Source organism: Stegodyphus dumicola, chromosome 8 (genome assembly GCF_044657685.1).
Source record: "Stegodyphus dumicola isolate Sdum_Otavi_A_Nest chromosome 8, ASM4465768v1".
NCBI classification, from domain to species: Eukaryota; Metazoa; Arthropoda; class Arachnida; order Araneae; family Eresidae; genus Stegodyphus; species Stegodyphus dumicola.
The window spans coordinates 94133766-94141273 of record NC_140775.1 but is presented as its reverse complement, the minus strand read 5'-3'; the positions used below and the strand labels follow the sequence as shown (position 1 = coordinate 94141273).

The window sequence follows — 7508 nt, the reverse complement described above, 5'->3', positions numbered from 1 at the left end:
ATCACACCTTCCATCGAATCTCAGAACACACTCAATGGCGCTATCAGCGCCCTCTAGCGTTACGAGGATCTTACCATTCTCCCCGCTTAAACTCCCATGGAGTTTACATTTCAATTCTCAGATATTCAAATAAATTTATTAAAGTCACTAAAATTACACTAAACTAAACATTAAATTGGCAAACTATTAAATACAAAATAAAATTTTTCAAGTTCTCATTCAGTCTTTAAATGGTAATGAATTAACTTTATTAATGGCTCGTCGAAGAACACCTGTAGACGTCTTAACTTCAACTACTCTGACTAGACCATCAGCACCAGGATACATTTATTGGATGCGACCCAATGGCCAGTGCAAAGGATTGGAGTTTGAGTCCTTTAGCAGTACTAGTTGACCAATCTGCATGTTTGGCTGTGAACGGCTCCATTTGGCATGATTCTGTAGTTGATTTAGATACTCGGAATGCCACCGCTTCCAAAATTTAGCTTGGAGTCTCTGAACTAGTTCCCAGCTGGAATGAAAAGAAAGAGAATCCGATGCAGTATGTGGTTCAGGAAAGGATAACATAGCATTTCCTGTCAAAAAATGTCCCGGAGTTAAAGGCTGTAAGTCATTCGGATCGGAAGAAAGCGGTGATAATGGGCGGGAATTCAGAACTGCTTCTATCTGAGTAACTAACTTAAAGTAGTTAACTGTTCAAAATTCATGGTAGCTGATTTTGCTACCCTTAACAAAATCCGTTTCACTGATTTTATGTTTTCCCACAGTCCGCCAAAGTGAGGAGAAGCTGGTGGGATAAATTTTCATTGGATGCCTTCTTCTGCACTAAATTCCTGAATTGGGTTATATTTGCAAATTTCATTATATGCGTTAAAAATATTTCTCGCACCTTTGAAATTCGTGGCGTTATCGCTCCAGATAACGGCTGATTTGGATCTTCTGGCAATAAATCGTCGTAAACAGGCTAGAAAAGCTTCTGTTGTTAACTCAGAAAAGACTTCTTAATGCACTGGTTTAGTGCAAAAACATAGATAAATAATGCAATATCAGACTTCACCTTTGACCTTTCTAAATTAGGTTTCGTGATTATAGGTCATGTGAAATCTAATCCGACCATCTCGAAAGGTCTAGAAGGCACGACTCTGTCCCTAAGTAGATTACCCATCATCTGGCTTACCGTTTGATTCTTCGTTCTAAAGCACGTTATGCACTTATTTATTACTCTTCTAACTCGATCTTGACCAGACGGTATCCAATATATTTGTCTTATTAAAGGTAATGTAGTCTGTACACCAGAATGCAAGAATTTTCTATGATAATATTCAATAACTAAATTAGTGAAATGATACGACTTTGGCAAGAGTATCTGAAAATTTTCTGAAATTCAGAAAATTTAGAATACTCCAATCTTCCTCCTACTCTCAGTACCTTATTTTTGTCAAGAAATGCGTTCGGAGATGATATTTTACTATTTTTCGGAATAGATTGTCCGTTTGTCCGTTTTTAGGCACTTTATTTCCCTTTGAAATTCAGTTGACTGCACGAGTTTTACTAAAACTTCAGCAGCATGTCTTAACTCAGAAGCACATATGAAGTCCGTTCTTAACTCTGGGTTCCCTTTACAGTTATTTATAAATCTCAAACATAAAGCAATTATCCTAATTAATTTACTGAATGAGGAGTATCTTGTGATCAAATCGTTTTCATTTTGGCTATTTTCAACAGTTGCATTTACAACAACTGACTTCTTAAACTGTAACTTATCGACATCTACTTCGCTTTCTTCCATTGATTCTAAGGAGGATAGCCATGCTGTATTATTCATTGTCATCCAACAGGGTGCATGCCACCAGAGCTGATTATTCTTGAGCTCGCTTAAGGATAAACCCCTAGAAATCAAATCGGCGGGATTATTCTTTCCTATACAATTATACCATTCTTCTGGATTGCTGTATTTTTGTATTTCTTTTACTCTATTCTTCACGAACACCTTATGTCTATTTGGATCACCTTTGATCCAGTAATACGCTATTGAGGAATCTGTCCAAAAATATTGAGTAACTGGTAAACTTAGCGCAGTTATGTTTTTATTGCTCAATCTTGAAGACAAAAGTGCACCCATGAGTTCTAATATAGGAATCGAAAGGGTTTTTAACGGAGCTACCCTGCCCTTTGATGCTACAAATCTAGAAATTATATTTTCACCCTTCAAACGCGTAAGTACGCAGCAGTACCATAATATTTCTTAGATGCATCTGGAAAACAGTGTAATTGAATAGTGATTGCATGACTGAGCAAAAATGTCTGAGCAAAAAGAAAATAATATCGGGAAATAATTATTTCCTTTACATCTTGGATCTCATCGCACCATTTATTCCAAGCAATTTCTAACTGTTTGGGCAATTTTTCATCTCAGTCTAACCCTAAACACCAAATTTCTTGTATCAAGTACTTAGCTCTAATAGTATATGTTCCTATAAAACCTACTGGATCTAAAAGTCGACCTATCGCTTGTAGTAAGTGTCTTTTTGTGTTAGTTCGTTTTAAAAGAAATGTTTCCAGATTTCTGGTATTGTAATAAAACGTGTCAGTTTGTTCATCCCAGCCAATTCCCAACACTTTTGAAGCTATCAATTTTGTATCTAAAGACACTTCACCCTGATCTACATCGAAGTTTAAATTTTTTAATTCTTTACTTAGCTCAGGAGAATTGGTTCTCCACTTTCGAAGGTCTATGCTTGCCTCTTTTAGAATGTCTACACGCTCTTTACAAGTCTTTAGAGCCTGTTGAACAGTGACTTGCCCACAAATAAAATCGTCGACATACAATGATTCATTAAGATGCTTAGAAGTCAGAGGAAATATATACGTACCTTTCAAGTGATATTTGATTGTGGCTGCAAGGAGGAACGGGCTAGATCTCACCCCAAATAACACCCTTGTTATCCGAAAAATTTCCAATTTCTCGTTTTCATCATCAGTTCCTGGATCTTTTTCCCAGAAGAATCTGGTGTAGTTTCGTTCACTTTCATCTATTTCGATTTGGAGAAAGGCCATCTTAATATCTGCAACAAATGCTATTGGATTCGTTCTAAATTTGATCTAAAAAAGAAATAGGTTAGGCATAAAATTAAGTCCCGTGTGTAAGCAATCGTTCAAAGATAATTGACCTTTTGCATGCGCAGAAGCATCAAACACGTAATTTGCTTGTAGACTTATCCGTACGTATTACAGCTCGATGAGGTAGATAAAATGTATTTTGGTGTAAATTTACTTCATCAACTGGGACAGGTTCAATAATCTTCTTCGAAAGATAATTCTATAGAACAGTGTTATGTTCACAAAATAATGAAGAATCCTTTTTAAAAGATGATTTCAATTTCAAAAATCTTTCCACTGCTATCTGCTTGTTATTTTCTAATAATATTTTCATATTTGGTTTCCAGGGCAATTTCACTTTGTATCGCTTATTTTGATATATAATTTCGGATTCAAAATCACTCATTATATCTTTCTCAGTGGATTCTATGTCAGCTACTTCTGCCTCGATACCCAAATGCTCTAAATCCCAAAATTCCTTGAGTTGATTGGAAATATTGGATTCGTTTACCATAACACTCATTGCAAACGTTTCACTTAAGTTCGTGTTTCGGCCTTGCAAACACCATTCAAATATCGTTTCAACTGCAACGAGGGTTTTGCTTAGACGTATAATTCGACCAGTGACAATATCATAATATTAATCTGCACCTAATAGTATTGATATTTCTTTATTGTTAAATTCATTACAGTCCGCTAGTTGTAAATTTTTTAAACGTCTAAATTGTTTCTCAATATTTTTATCGGGAGTCGATAAATGTGTACCCGAAATATGTTTTGTCTCCAGTGCTTCAATTTCTATGCATAAATTTGGATCATCTCTATTCTTTAATTAAAGTTTAACTACATTAAATGATTTTGTTTCCGTTTGTTTAGCACCAAATGTGCAAATGGAAAAGCTTTCCTTTCTAATAACTGGAAAGTTAATTCTTTTGGAAATAGCTGATAAAACAAAGGAGCGGTGTGAACCATTGTCCAGATTTTCAGCCATATTTAATTTCTATCCAGGTATGATTCAGTTTCAATAATTCAATAAAGATTCTCTTACCTGGTTTTCGGCGTAGATGCACCAAATGCGCATCAGTGGTTTGAAAATTCAACTTTTCAACATCAGTGGTAATCCAACTTTCTCGAATATGTGTGGTGGTTCAGCAAAACATAATATCACATTAAATATAAATAAATCAATATCAATAATCACCAATCAATAAAATATAAGTTGATTTAATGAAATATAATAATATCTAAATCTCAGAATCTCACATCACATCTTCCATCGAATCTCATAACACACTCAATGGCACTCTCAGCGCCGTCTAGCATTACGCGGGTCTTACCACTTTGCACAAAGAGATGAAGATCTTCAGGACTTTTTAGTAGTGTCTTTAAAAGACCGTGTCGTAAAAGTTTACTCGAATAAAATTTGCTATTTTTATAAATATTTTCAAGACGTGTCTGAAAGGCAATAATCCTACCGCAGGAAACTTTCCGGTGGAAGATACAGTAAGATAACATATAGTTTAGAAATGATTTGTATTTCTTGCAGTGATTTAAATTATATAAATCCATTACTATTATCAGAAACATATTGTATGCACATCAGTGATCATCGTCGACAGCCTGTGTATATCGTCGACAGTTATCGACTTCCCATGTGCTATAGTATGTTATAGATATGTGTTATAGATATCAGATAATTTCAGTGCATCTTTTTTACAGTAAAATTACTAAATACTTTTCTCATCATAACTATGCAGTGTCTGATATATGTGTGAAATCATCAAATTATAATGAGAATCAGCCATATATTTCCAACTCATGCTTTGAAGTTTGCATGTTTTTTGAAACGGCAGGCTGAACTGAAAGGCTTATATAGCTCACAGAATCTCACATGTATTAGAAAATTCCACAAATAAGTAACCGGCACCAGTTAGAAATGCCTTTTTTTTACAATTCACTGTTACGGAAATACCGTTTTTCTTCCTTAGTAAAAGCTGACCGTTGGGCAAACTGGTTCGATTTTAGCTGTGTATTTTATTCTTCCTTACTTTAGATTTAAAAGTGTATTAGAAGCGGCATGAATTGTTTGAAAGTTTCTTCGGCACTGCAACGTTACTGAGGCATAACAAACTAAACATTTGTCTTTAAAATTTTTTTTTAAATAATTCATTTGAGTCGATATTAAAATTATAAGTTCGTAGATGGAACCACAACGCGAAACAAATAATAATGCTCTGCGTATGGCGTCATCTACGACAAATAGCGAACAATACAGTAGTAGGAACAGGTAGAAGGGGCGGGACTCCAGAATTTCACCATTGGTCGTACAGCTATAACAAGCTGCACTAACTCTGCGATACTACTCCGGTTTTCAGGCAGAAACCCCTGTTCCGCTTGCTCTACCAAAAACCTCTTGAAAGGACTGTCGGCTTGCCATGCATTTTCAGTGCGCCCTTGTCCCACACATGCTTATACGCTTACAAACAAACGTATGCCTTCTCGAGGATTCGAACCTGAGCCAATCGGTATGGCAGTCAGCGCCAATAACCACTATACTGGCTGGCCGGCAGTACAATAGTACAGGGAGTCCTTGAAAATATTTTCAAATGTTTAACAAATAATTGGAACAAGACTATACCTTCAATTCCAATCAAACTTGGACGTCTAGTAAGCCAATTTAAAATGATAAACGTAATTATAAACAAATACGCTTATATTTTTCTAGTTAATTACTAATTACACAAACAAACGTGTTGCATAATACTTTATTGAAAACTTAAATTATTTTTGTATCGCAGTCGCACAACAGGGGGCACACATGAAACCATCGGCAGATGCAATGGTGCTCTTCGGCATAGAGTTGGGAACACCTGCAATAAACTATAAATTATTTTTTTCTTTTACTGCATTAATTATCATATCCATTTTAAATAAAAGTTTACTGTATAAAAACCGTTTTTTAATTGTGTTTTATTTTCTGTTTTTAGTCTCAATTACACATTATCAACGATGAAATTTTTAGTCATTATTAAAAAACTAGCAATAAATTATTAAAAAAAATAGGAAATGAAGCGCTAATGTTTTTAAAAAATTAGGAAATAAAGAAAAATAATTGAGCGTCATTTAGAGAACAAAGTAAACTTTTTGAATATTCACTTTCAGAAATTGGATGTAATAAGAGTGTTACTACGAGCATTTTAATTGAAGCTAAAATGAAAAAACGAATTCGTCATTAAAGATGGGGTAAACTCAAAAACAATTTTTTTTGATGAAGCATGCTTTTTTTCTGCCATCTCCTTTAGACTGTAAAACGCTTTTTTTTAAAAAATAAAGCATTTTTTAAAACGCTTTTATAAAAAATATAGAAAATCACTTAATTAATACTTTCATATCATTCTTGTTTTAAAGAGGGCAAAAATTTTGTTTTATAATGAGTAAAAATTTCAAAACTTTATCCGATGCATTTTCAGATGTTAAAATTTGGAAATCATAAATGTCAATTAATCTAAAAAATCAAGCGATTTTCAAAAATTCGCCGAAAATTCAGAAATTAAGTTAAAATTTTTATACAAGCTTCATTGAAATTTTTTTCTTCTGCTCTGTTTGGTAGTAAAATTCTTATATGTTTAGTTTGTTCTTTAAACAAAAGTATGTGCGAAATTCTTAAAATATCAAATAAAAAATTCTAAATCAAATTTTCTAAAAATTCGTTCACCGCATTGTTTGTAATGAACCAAAACTGTGTGTACAAAGCCTATCAGGAAGAAAGTTAAAGTCGATGACAAAATTCCAGCCACACTGAAACACCTTGAGTGAGCTAAATAAAAGCTTAAATATAATAATTAATCCTCTTTTGAAAAACGATTTTAAATTTTTATAAAACACATTTAATAATAGAGATATAAAACATAAGAAAAAGCTTTCTTTTTTTTTCTATTATTTAGTTTATCTTTTATTATGATTTTTTTTCAATCATAATTATTCAATCAGCTTGCAAGGATAGTTTTTTATTTTTTTTTAAATTTATTTATTTATTTATTTATTTATTTGCGTCATCTATAATTTTTTAATATTTATGTTTTTTTTGGGGGGGGGAAGGGAAAGAAAAAGCTTTCTTAATCCTTAACCTTTTTTTATAATTACAATTTAAAAAAGGTTAGTTAACTTCCTCTATGCAAGAATATGCAACATGAGATTGCAAATGTAAGTAAATCTCAAGCGCAAAAAAGCATGCCGACGTGTGACATAAGTACACACATACAAAAGTATCCATAAAAGTGTTTTTAAAAATGTACAAGTTTGCGAAAATATGTAAACGCAAGTAAGGATATCTTAAGTACTGTTAAAAAGTTTTACAGAAAAGAAGTAAGCAACGCGATTATCATCAAGATCTTAAACTTTTTGAGAGG

General features: G+C 33.3%; 1 pseudogene; it reads right to left on the bottom strand.

The window, feature by feature from the left end:
* Window positions 1-219: 219 nt before the first annotated feature.
* On the bottom strand, window positions 220-3433 carry LOC146995905 (uncharacterized; annotated as a pseudogene).
* Window positions 3434-7508: the final 4075 nt, after the last annotated feature.